The 12,512-nt window shown below is 38.8% G+C and overlaps 1 long non-coding RNA gene across 1 annotated transcript in view; it reads right to left on the bottom strand.

Annotated features, from left to right (window-relative positions):
* The window catches only part of LOC129171399 (uncharacterized), a 36,309-nt gene extending 24,718 nt beyond the window's left edge, over window positions 1–11,591 (bottom strand). Inside the window, exons 1-2 of the long non-coding RNA XR_008566785.1 lie at window positions 11,501–11,591; window positions 10,806–10,915 (exon numbers count right to left, since the gene is read on the bottom strand). This is a non-coding gene — a long non-coding RNA (uncharacterized LOC129171399). The remainder of the gene's footprint in view (window positions 1–10,805; window positions 10,916–11,500) is intronic.
* Between the last annotated feature and the right edge of the window lie 921 nt (window positions 11,592–12,512).

Raw genomic sequence — 12,512 nt, 5'->3', positions numbered from 1 at the left:
GTCATGCGGATGCCTTATTGAGTTCATTTAGCCGTTTTTTATGCTTGAAAATGCTTAATTTAGGGGAAAAAAATGCAAAATTAAGTGGTGAGGGCCAACCATTTATAAATGATTACTAACTTTTGGCGAAAGAATAAAAAATTAATTATTTTTTAGCCTAAAAATCTACTAATTGCCCCCGCTGTGCGTAACAATACGGCAGCTATTTTGGCCAGTCTCACGAGGCAATGCAATACATGCAAATCAGCAGAGTGTGTCATACAACTCGCCAGGTGAGGTCTAATTAATGTGAGAAAATACAAGCCGGGGAGGGTGTTGGCGTGCTTGAAAAGCATGTCGCAAATAAAATGTAACCTCATCTCGGTTGAATTGTTCTTTGTGATAATTCATGGAAGATAAAGTGCAACACAGTTGGCAGGCGGCAATGGGTAAGGGCGCCATTTTAAAGGTTGTTCTGACTGTGTGTGACCGTCATGACACAACGACCAAGCCGCATCGTTCACCAAACCCTGAGCAAGTATTTTGGCCGTCAGTGCTACCGTGGGTGGTGTCATTCATGTCACAAGGATTTTGTCATTTAGGTATGAGGATGCATTTGTAATTGAACTTTTAAAAAGAGCAACCTCCTGTGTTGCTGTGTTTGTTCCTCCCCGGTACGCGCTGTAACAAGGCAGTCCAAAGTGAGGCCGTTTGTGGCACGCAGTTATTTTTTTTATTGGCCCGCAGCCACATTCTAAAAATGCGACTGAACAAGAAAAAAAAGAAAAGAGCAACAGTTAAAAAAAAGAGCAAAACAGCATAATGTAACTGTAAAAAGGTGAATGAAAATAGTAATAATAATGATAAAAGTTTCGGGCTGCACGGTGGCCTCGTGGTTAGCATGTTGGCCTCACAGTAAACACATGCTCTCCCCATCCATCCTTCGAGTAGTGACATGCAACAAAGCGTTCTTCCGCCACGTGCACGGAACTATTTCTCTTTTGCTTTTTGCACAGTACAGCCGTCCCTTGCCACATCGCCGTTTGAATTTCGCAAGCTTCACTCTCGTGCTTTTTCAAAAATATGACTAAATCCTGCTGTTTTGTCATCGAATGCGACCTATTATTAGTCATTGTATGTATTTTTGCCCTAAAATAAACATTTTCAAGCATAAAAATGGCTAAATGAACTAAAATACAAATATAAGGCATTCAAAGGACGGATTCCAAACACGTTGGTCAAATGTAGTATTCTTCACTGGTCACTAGGTGTCAGTAGTGTTACTTTTACTGAGACACACAAGCACCAGACTTCAACAACAGGCTTTTATTCCAGGTTTGCGTTATCTCACAGTGGGCACAATGTTCCCTAATAAAAGCAAAGGCTGCTTTTGCGGCCATTGCCCACTCTGCTGAAACTCATCTCTGAACCTCTGAGGTCACTTCCTGTCCACCTCTCTTTTTTAGGTTTCCTCGGGAACACATTTATAGTAACACACACAAGCATAAGCCTTTTTAATGTCTTAAATTGCTGATATGTTCTTATTTTGTCTTATTCTTATAATTTGGGAATAACAAGTGTAAAGGTGAATACGGTCGTCCTTCGTTGATTGCGGTTAATTGTTTCCAGACCAACTGCGATAAGTGAATTTATGTGAAGTAGGATGTTAATAAATGGAATATCCTCGTAGATAGAGCATAGACGTTCTAAAGATGTTTTTTTGAACCATTGTTAGAGCCCTGTAGACATGAAATAACACCCTTCTAGTCACCTTTACACTCCTATTATTCTTTGTTTACACCACATTGCGAATGCCCAGGCTATGGTATCATTGCAGAGACACAAGATGGCTGCCTAGCATGCTCGCGAGCTAACTAGTTTATTTATTTTAAACTGAAGAAAGGGTTTCAAACGGAGTGGGGGAAGAAAGACAAAATAAGAAGCCAAAAACTTACCACTTCCACACGGAATAGGAGGAGAACTTCATTTCATGCCTATCATGTCAGACATGTCATGGCTGACTACACGCAGTGTGACCGCAATGTAACAAAATGCCGTTTCTCATCAATGTTTTGTTACTGACACCTGGAGGGCAGAATACTACATATAACTTGGTTTTCAAGATTTTTTGACTAATAACAGGCCATAGTCAACCACGCAAAAGGGATAATTTATCAATTAATATTTGAAAAAGCACAAGAGAGTGAGGGAATTAATGATCCCATGAATTATTTTGGCATACAGTCGTCCCTCGCTATATCACGGTTCGAACATCGAGCCCTCACTCTATCACGGGTCTTTCACTGAGCAATTAATGAATAAATTATCGCTGTTTCGTGGTTGAATACGGCCTATTATTAGTAAAAAAAACAAACAAAAAAAAACATTTTTAAGCAAATTGCACTTATTCCTGGCCTAAGTTAAGCATTATCAAGCATAAAAATGGCTGAATGAGCTAACTAAATGAACTAAAATAGAAATACAAGCCAGAAGAAGCCTTTTGAATTAATGAATGAATGCAGTGAATATAATATTCTTAATTGGCCACTTGGTGTCAGTGTTCGGTGAGACAAAGACCAGGTGTGATCGCCAGAAAAGGCATTTATTGCAAGTTTAAATGAGCTCACAACAAGCACAATAATAATAACATCATAATCATAACAATAACACGGGCTACTGTTGGGGCCATAACCCATGGCGAGCTAAAACTCAACTTTGAACCTCCGGCGTCACTTCCTGTCCCAGGGAATACATTTATTGTGACATGTGCACACGCGCAGAAGTTTTACTTATGTCTTAAATGGCTTATTTACCCTTGTTATGTCTGCTATTTTGGATAATACCAATTTAAGCTATTTCAAGCTGCCACTGATGAGACATTAGCCACCGCAGGAAGTACGCTGACCAGGAAAAAACACAAAACTGCTAACGTGTGAGTCTTTGTTGTCTTATTTATGTCTAATATGTCTTATTTCCTCTGATTTTATCTACTACGTTGGGTTATATTTTCGGTGCCATAACTACATACAGTAAATATTCTATTTATCACTATTCTACTTATCAATTAACCGCAATAAACAAGGGCCGACTGTATGTCAAAATAGGTCAGGCCTCAGAAACGAAAAACGAACTAATTCGGCAATTAGCCAAGTGTTTTTTCCTGTGTGTGTGTGTGCGTACGTGATCTCTCACACACCGTTTTTAAGAAGGCTGTGGGAGGTGACAGCGCAGCAGACACGCTGGAGACTTTGGATGCTAATAACACACCAGCAAAACAGAGAGGCTGGTACATTTCCTTTCATGTGGCACACAGTTGGAAAAGGGAGGAGGCGTGTGTGTGTGTGTGTGTGTGTGTGTGTGTGTGTTCGGGTGTGGGAGACAAACAAGCTTCTTTCCTTGATCTTAACAAACCAAACCCACAGGTTCAACTTTAAAATGGTGCAATAAACAAGACACCATCATGGGAAGTTTGTCTTTCAAACAGCGTTACAGAGCTTGTCGACTAACAACATCGTATTAAAAATACAATAGATGCTCTGAGGTCAAATACAACGTTTTAGCAAATCAAAGAAATAATCAGTTCAATCGCTCCTCTTTACGGATACTCTCCAAATCCTGAAGGTTTCCAGGCTGTCACTTGGCAAGTTTCAAATGCTTTGGGTCACTGTCATACTGAAAGACCCATCCGTGGCCCATTTTCAGTGTTCTGGCTGAGGTTTTGATGCGAGATTCTACAGTGCAATGCGATGAAGTCTTCTTGTATTGGCAGAGAAACTGCCTATCCGTGTTTGACAGCAGGGCTGGCGTATTCAGCGTTTCTCTGCCTCCAAACAAGGTGAGTGGAGTTTACGCCAAAAGAGCTCACATTCTCGTAAAATCGCTATCATCGGCGCAGACGAGGTGGAGTAGCGTGGAGGTTGCCTCCAAATAATTAATTGTCTCACAAGTGCATCACAAAGTTAAATGATCTAATTACAACATAACACTTAAGCGGTTGACATAATGTCTTCGCATGCTACTACGTGTATCTTCGGGTGTATGGAAGCCATCTCACCAAAAAAAATGTATAAATGCACAATACAATGAACTGTACAATATTTTGTTTACAAAGCAAAGTGCCCTCCACATTGATCTGATTGCGTATTTAATAAATACAATTTGTAACAAATCCTTAAAAGTGATTGGATACTGGAAAAATAGCATCCGTTGCCTGTCCCTGATGCCTAAAATTAGGCTTTAAGAAATATAATCATTTAAATTCTGCAGTATGTTATTTTTATTTTTTACATAATTGTGTTATTCCTTATTATCAATATACTTTAAGTTTATTTCCTTCTGTCTTATTATATTCTTTAAAATTTTCACTCACTCCTGTTCCCCTAACTATGACGGATTAGGGCCACATTGGAAAAAAAAAATAAAAAAAACCCTCTGAGATTTCAAGAATAAACTCGTATTTATTATAAAGTCGTAAATGTACAGGAAAAAGTCATAACATGACGTTTTTTTTAGTATAGAATTAGCAAATACATGAAATATAGCCACAAGGCATTTATGCTAAGCACATTACTGTGATTCAACAAAAATAACTATTTTAAAAATAAGAAAAATAACATCCCGAAAGTAATTTGGGTAACAGGACTGTGCTGGCATTTTATCTCCCCCTAGTCATACTTGAAATATTGAATATACAGAAATATAAATGAGTGAACTTACTTGGCCTGCAGAGGGTCTGAATGATGCAATTTATTCTCAAAATCTCCAATTTTGATTTCGATTGTGGCCCTAATACGGCGTCACAATAGAGTCACAAAGACTCCAATGAAAAATCTAAACACTAAGGAGATTTAATCAGTCGAAGCTCGCTGAACTGAGGTCTTACGTGATGTTTTGTTCAAAGTAGAGGACTATTGTTATTAGTCACAGCAGCACCCCTTTATTTCATCATACCATCATGCTCATCTGAACCAAGGAGTGCAACAGCATTGGCCTCGAAGGGCACCGACCTTGTTTATTTAGGACGTACCTTCCTGCGCTGAGCCCTCAGCTTCAAGGTGTCAAGGAAGAATGTGTCTGAACATCTCCAAGGGAGCCAACAAGGACTTGTAGTGACCTGTGGCTGCTTCCCCCACAGGAAAGACGGTTTTCGCCAAAGTCGTGACTCAACTGAACAAATGTTTTTCCTTTACATCGACAGTTTCGTGATTCCAAAACTTGCTGCAGAGCATGCAAACATCACACAGGCTTGTTCCAGTTCCAGTGGAAACTTAACCACTGCCCTGGAAACACATAATAATGATGTGAGTGAGGTCCAGTTTCATAAATATTTTGGGCTTAATCTGTAAATACTGCTTTCCTAACACTCCTTCTTGTGCCCCTGTCCGAAGTGTGCTCATTGTTTACCTTTTGTGTTTGTGCTTTGATTGGCACATGAGACAATGCACAACATGGGGCACAGTACGGTATGCATCCTGTCTGTGTTTGCGAATAGCCGTGAATGGAAGGGGTCAAATTATCGGACATGATGGAATTTTTAGAATTGCTGATCGTATATTGTATTGTATATTGTATAATTTTTGTACTTTCGGACATATTTACAGCAACCATCATTAGGAAGCAAACTTATCTATGCAAAGGTGAACACCAGACTCATCGTGGGTCTGCTGACAACATCTTACTTGCAAATTTTGGAGTTTTTTGTAACAATATCAGCAAAATAATACAATTACAGTAATTGCTCGTTTGACTGGTTCCACACTTGGCCGCGCTAAGTGAATTTCCGCAAAGTAGTATTCAGTATTAATAAAATGATTATTAGTATTAGCTCTAGTATTTAGAGCATAGAAAACCTGCTTATGATTTTCTAAATACTGGTTTTAACATTATTAATACTGGTTTTAACATTATTAAAGCCCCGTAGACATGAAATAACATCCCTACAGTCACCTTTACATTTCTATTATTCTTTGTTTACACCACATTATGCAACATGTATGCGCGAGTTATGAGACGGCCACCGCTTTAAAAGCATTAGCATGCTGATTAGCCACCAATTTATTTATTCTAAACTTACGAAAGGGTTTCAAACAGAGTGGGGAAGAAGGACAAAGTACGAAGGCAAAAACATACCACTTCCACATGGAATGGGAGGAGAACATCTTTTCACTCTATCCATGCAGCGCATGTTAAGGTAACGTAATGTAATGTCATGTCTCATCAATGTAACATTACTGACACCTAGTGACCAGAATACTACATATGACTTGTCTTGACTAATAATAGGCCATAATCAACTATGAAACAGTGATCTTTTATGAATTAATTACTTTCTGAAAATCCACGATGCAGTGAGGAAGCGATGTTCAAACCGCAAAGTGGCGAGGGTGCGACTGTATTCATTATTATTAGTTCCTCATTATTATTATTTATTATTTTATTCTTAATTGTATTAAGTATTTAAAATTATTTACATTTTTTGCACCATCTTATTCCCTGAGTTTGTAAACAATATCATAATATAAGCATATAAAAATGTTCATAACGCAATACGGACGACACAACGACAGAACACAGATGTTTGGGAAAATAGTCACAAAAGAGAACTGAAACATGTCAATCTCACCACGCTAGTATCGATGCAATACTGATACCACCCTGGGTGTCGATACTATTGATATTTGGACCGATCCACCGTGTCAGTATCTTTAGGCGCTGGCTAACACACATCCCATTTTCCATAAGTAATAATAATAATAACTTCTAGAGATGTGATAATGCACTTACAGCATACGTGTGCCACCACTGTTAGCCCACAATTTTTACGTTTATGCTTCACTGATAAGGTTTTTTTGTCAAGCGTTGAGATTTCGGACTTTGTTCGGCGGTCCTTGAATGCACCATAGTTGTGTGCTTTGTGAAGAACAAGCTTCAACAGTCAATCCAGACTCAAAACTTGCAACAAGGTGGATTGTCATTCATTAGTGGCGAGATGCAAAAATATAGACGCAAAAGCGTGTTTGGCTATGGAAGGGCTAGTTTCAGAGGTCAATCCCGCCTCAAAACTTGCAGCGAGGTGTACACAAAACGCCTTCTCTAGCCTGCCAGCCTCTAGTGCTAGCCTGACGGACTACATCGAGATTCCGATTCCATCTGTTCGTCAATCATCTTACATTACCATTCATTAGTGGTGAGTACCTACTGTATACATTTTATACTTTAAATGTGTTAAATACATGTTTGAGGCATGTTTCGGTATCTGGATTAAACCTGGATTGTGTTGTGAGTGAACAATTGCAATTGAAGAGAGAAGGGGAGGTTTGTGGAGTTGAATCTGGTCTAATAATTACAACAGTCACTTTTATTCCAAATGTTGATCCGTCGTCAGAGGGGAATGTCAACGTCAAGCGGGAAGGAGAGTTCGGAAGCGGGGAGCGAGTGTTTCTCTTGCAGCAAAGTCACCGTGCCTAAATTCCCATGATAAATGATGAGGGTTGCCACCAATGTGTGGATTTTCACAAAAAATCAGCAGGAACGTCATTGTATGAAAGCATAGTACGACATTTAAAGACAAGACGTGCAGGGAACTGCAAATACAGGAATGATAAACTCACAAAGTTGACTCTCTATGTAGGCAATCATCACTATCAACAAGTTGAATTACTAGCAGTCTTCATGATAGTTTCAAGTTTTACACCCCTGGAGGCTGTAGCGACTGAGACGAGGTGATGACATCAATGGCTGGGAAGAAATGTTTACAACGGCATGAAGGACTTTGTTTCCCCGCCTCCAGCTATAATGTGCACACCACATTTGGACTGATACTGTGCATATTTGTGCACACTTCGGCTCCAAACTACGCTTGTTTTCTACCAAAAAATTGCACTTTGTGTTCTGCATCCAGATTGGCTGTTGACCATTGTCAATCAATCTTCTTCCTGCCTTTCCTGTTGTGCTCAATAGTCGCTAGAAAACAGGCTAACTGTGCTGCTTGCTAACCACCAATAAACAATCGAGGAAGAAGAAGCTAACCGGCTGAATAAATCTTCGGTTGAAGGAATAGGACTAGGATACAAAAACTCTCCAGCCGATCGGCGCCAGGATGAGGCACGGTCAGTGGAGTGAATACGCGTCTGTCACTTAATGACTTCTTGTGTCCAACCTAGTAGCGTGATCATGAAAATTAAAACTAAATTTGAACCTTGAAAATGTTTAAACAAGAAAGAAATGTGAGAGAATGTTAATGCCTGTCTGAGAAAAGTGTATAAAGTGTATTTTGAGGGGTTTTACAGCCTTAAAACGTAAAATAATAGCAAACAAATAAAGTTGTCTACTTAGCGGATTTCACTTATTTTGGGAACCTATCGTCCGCGATAAACCACAGGACTCATAAACCACAGGACAAAGATTTTATTTTTTTAATCAACAAATACAGTTATTCCTCGCCACTGGTTCGAACTTCGTGGCTACACTCAGCATTTTTCAAAAATGTATGTAATAATTAATTAATGCTGTTTCGTCAAGATATGCGTATGGCTAAATGAACTAAAATGGCAAAATGAACTAAAATACAAACATAAGGCATTCAAAGATGTTGACGTAGTATTCTACACTTGTTGCATGTCAGTAATGTTACTGTAATGTTCGGTGAGACACACAAGCACCAGACTTATCGCCGGAACAAAAGGCTTTTATTGCAGGTTTGAATTATCTCACAACAAGCATAATAATCCATGATGGGCTACACGGGCTACTGTTCCGGCTGTAACCCACACCAAACTGAAACTCAACTCTGAACCCTGACGTCACTTCCGGTCCGCCACTCACTGTACTCCCATAGGGAACACATTTATAGCCCACATGAGAATGAATCTTATTTACCGTATGTCTTAAATGGCTTATTTACTGTAATTATGTCTACTATATTGGGTAAAAGTAGTGTAAAGGTGACTTTAGGGGTGTTAGTTCATGTTTAGAGGGCTCTAATAATGTTAAAATCCTTATTTAGAAGGTCGTAAACAAGTTTTTTAGGATCTAACTATGAAAAATAAGGACTCCTATTTCACGGAAATTCACTTATCACAGTCGGGTCTGGAACCAATTAGCCATGATAATCGAGGGATTACTGTATTAGTACACAATTTAGCAATATGGAAATGCAACAATACAATATTAATTATTTTCTTGTATTACATACAATTGTTTGATAGAAATAAGTTCACAAAAACAAAAACTACTATTGGCTCTCATTGAAATCTTTAGTTTTTTTTGCCCCAAAGTCATCCTGTGCCTAAAAACCTATTAACCGAGTTGGTAAACAACAAAACAATATGGAACAATATCAACAATGTAACAATACGTGCAACACAACAAAAACCCATGCTGGAAATTTGTGAAAATAAACATTGAGGAAAATTCTGAACAGATCTGATACTGATAGTATCTGATACTGACGCTTAGTTTTCAATATCATCGATATTTGACAAAGTGCAAGAATTCATAGTATACATCAAACAAATTGTTATTGCAAATTCACGGCTGGCGAGGCACTGACTTCTTTGGAGATTTTCTTGATGTTAATACAAGTCGCTCAGGCTACTTAGAGGATTACAAGAAAAAGAAGGGGATAATTTACCGTTTCGTCCCATTTATTTAGTGTTTTTATTAGCCTAACAACAATTGTGGTCTACCTTTTATATGTTTATGAGGTACAGGTAGCCTTTTCTTCTACAGGAAGCCTTCTGATACTTTGGTGTAAATGCCGGACCACCGTCTCTTGAGCTTGGATATATAATCCTTTATCTTGGGAGTCAAATTCATTCATTCAGCGGAGCATAAAAGCTCTGGCTTTTCCTCTCTATAGAAGGACAGCAGTGACAAGCACCTTCCAGCTCACGCTCGTCCCAACCCCTTTAGGATGAGACGAGTACTGCAGAGCCTCCCCCCTGGTATAATATATTATTGGCGACATGCTTAGCTGGACCATGATCCAACTAAGTGCACTCACCGTCGCTGAGCACACTCAGACTGTAGGGCGGGTGTGTGCACTAAGCCAAGAAGAGACGCTCGCAGCAGCCTCATCTTAGGTTTCTGCCACGTATTTGATCAGATTCAGCTTCGGATTTCATGTCATCATTATGCGTTTTTTAAATTTTTCGACATGACCGCACGTCACTGTTTACATCGTATTGTGTTTTATTCATTTGTAGCGTGTGTAAGTCTCTCGTCTCTCTGACATTGACTGGTTTACTGGGCTTTTTCAAGTTGAACACGTAACTAGATCCTGAGATGAAGGTAATTAGTATCATTAATATCCCTCCCTGGCTGTCAAATCACGCGCAATGATAATCAAATGATTTGCTTCCATTAACGCCAATTAACGTGTATGTAACATGACAAGGGAAATTAGAGACACATTAGAGAGACACATCATAAACTTCCTCTTTCTCTCTGTTTCACATCAACTTTTAAATTATGGGGACACTGCGCCAAGAAGTAATAATAGAGGATCATTATTAACGCTCATTATCATTTAATTGGTTTAAATATATAATTCAATTTTCATTGCATATCGTTTGTTAATGTAGTGTAAGTGCCTACCACTCGAAGTAATTGTCAATTCACATTTGCCACACGTGTTACATTTGGAGGTGAATATGACAGGGAAGACTTTCATCTTCTTTAGCTTTGTGTTAATACGTGACAAAGTAAATTGGTGTAATATCCAATATCTTTTTATTAATAGTGAATTAATCCGATTTTTGCAATATACCAAAGGACAATAAGGCGGAAGCTTGGATTGGATGTATGAATCATTCATGCTGACGAACCTGTCTGTGTCGACCAACTCATCAAGCCCTGGTCCACCGTGTTCTTCTGAAAAGTGCCCGTTTAAGTCAACATCACCATCCATGTTCGACCGCTTTTGTCAACATAAAATCTGCAATCAAAAGGGGTCATTTCTATGAAACATGTAATGTGAGTAATTGATACCATAAAAATGTCTATTTTCAACACACGACTCACTCCTCCCCCTCCAAACCCTCCTACCAGCTTGATGTTGACGTTCTCCTATGATTTCGCATCAACATTTTCAATAAAAGTGACCTCGGAATTCTTCGATTAGATTCAACTCCAGAACCGTCTCTCTTCACTTGCAGTTGTTCACTAGCATTGGACAAGCTAAGTGCTAAATGCACAACCCAGGTTTCATTTTAATATGCCTCACACACTTATTAAATGCATTTTTAATTATAATATGTAAAGTTACTCACCACTAATAAATGATAAGGTAAAGATAAAGCATATTTTGTAAAAAGGATTTTTAAAACGACCTTTTATGTGTATTTAAATTAGGGCTGTCAAAACTAGCATGTTAACAGCGGAAACTAATTTATTTCATGAATGAAGTTACTGTATGCAATTTGGCAGGTCACGCCTCTGTTATGAGAACAGACGGAGGAACGGTGTAGCGTCCCCACACAGTCACACAGAGTCTGGCAGTCTTTTATAACGTTATTCTTACCTGAGCACATCAACAGCAGGGCAATTCCAACACCATACAATATGTGCCTCTAACTCACAAAACACATCTCTAGTCACTTCTTCATTGGAACGACACTTCCTCATTGTCACTAGCCGACCACGAGATGCATTCATGGACACTCCGAACATCATACAACGTCTTTATTATGCGCGTATGTGTGGTCTAAATACCGAGAAATACAGAGAAAGACCATAAGTGGATATTCTTGTTAATCAATTTGTACCTCTTCATGCGGAAGTACTATTTAGGTATGCTCGGAAATCGGAGAAAATATACTCAAACCGTGAATTGCACTTAAAAGCCGTGATGTACTTGAATGCAACCCCGCATTGCTAATAATAACACGGTTAAAGTGTGATTCAAATGTTCTACAACTAAAGAAACTAGTGTTAGGTATATTGATTTTAGACATCTGTGCTATATTCAAGCTTGACTTAAATTTTCAGTTAATTTGAAACCTTCAATCTATACAACTATATATAATCCTATGATGTCATTTACGTTTCTTTTAATAAAATACAGTAAAAATTTAATAAATGTGAACGCTGAATCGCCTCAGTTGCGCTCCAAATGAAGGTTTTTCTTTTTGTGTTTCTACACCGCATGGGTAGAGATTAACAAGCAAATAAAAAGTGACACCCGCTGTTTATGTCTTGTGGTAATTGATGTGTTGTCTCGCTCTTTCACAATACTCTTCAAATCCTTCTCAGTCTCGCTGCTCTCTTTTTCCCATGCTGCCTTTTGCCCCGTAGCAAGTTGTGAAATTTCAGCTTTTCAGTTTTTAATATTTCATCATCACACAAGCTCCAGTCTTGTGTGTTGCATTCATGTCCCCATGCTTGAATACATGAGCGCCTAACCTGCTCACACAGTGTACAAGCAGTACACTGACTACTTCACATTTCTTCAGTGCTGTCCCATGAAAAGATGAGGGGTGAACTCACCTTTGTGGTCACCCAAAGTGGCTCTTGTTGTTTTTGTTGGCTTACGT

Source organism: Dunckerocampus dactyliophorus, chromosome 18, assembly GCF_027744805.1.
Source record: "Dunckerocampus dactyliophorus isolate RoL2022-P2 chromosome 18, RoL_Ddac_1.1, whole genome shotgun sequence".
Lineage (NCBI taxonomy): Eukaryota > Metazoa > Chordata > Actinopteri > Syngnathiformes > Syngnathidae > Dunckerocampus > Dunckerocampus dactyliophorus.
The sequence above is the reverse complement of the archived record's forward strand: the minus strand, read 5'-3'. Positions and strand labels throughout refer to the sequence as shown.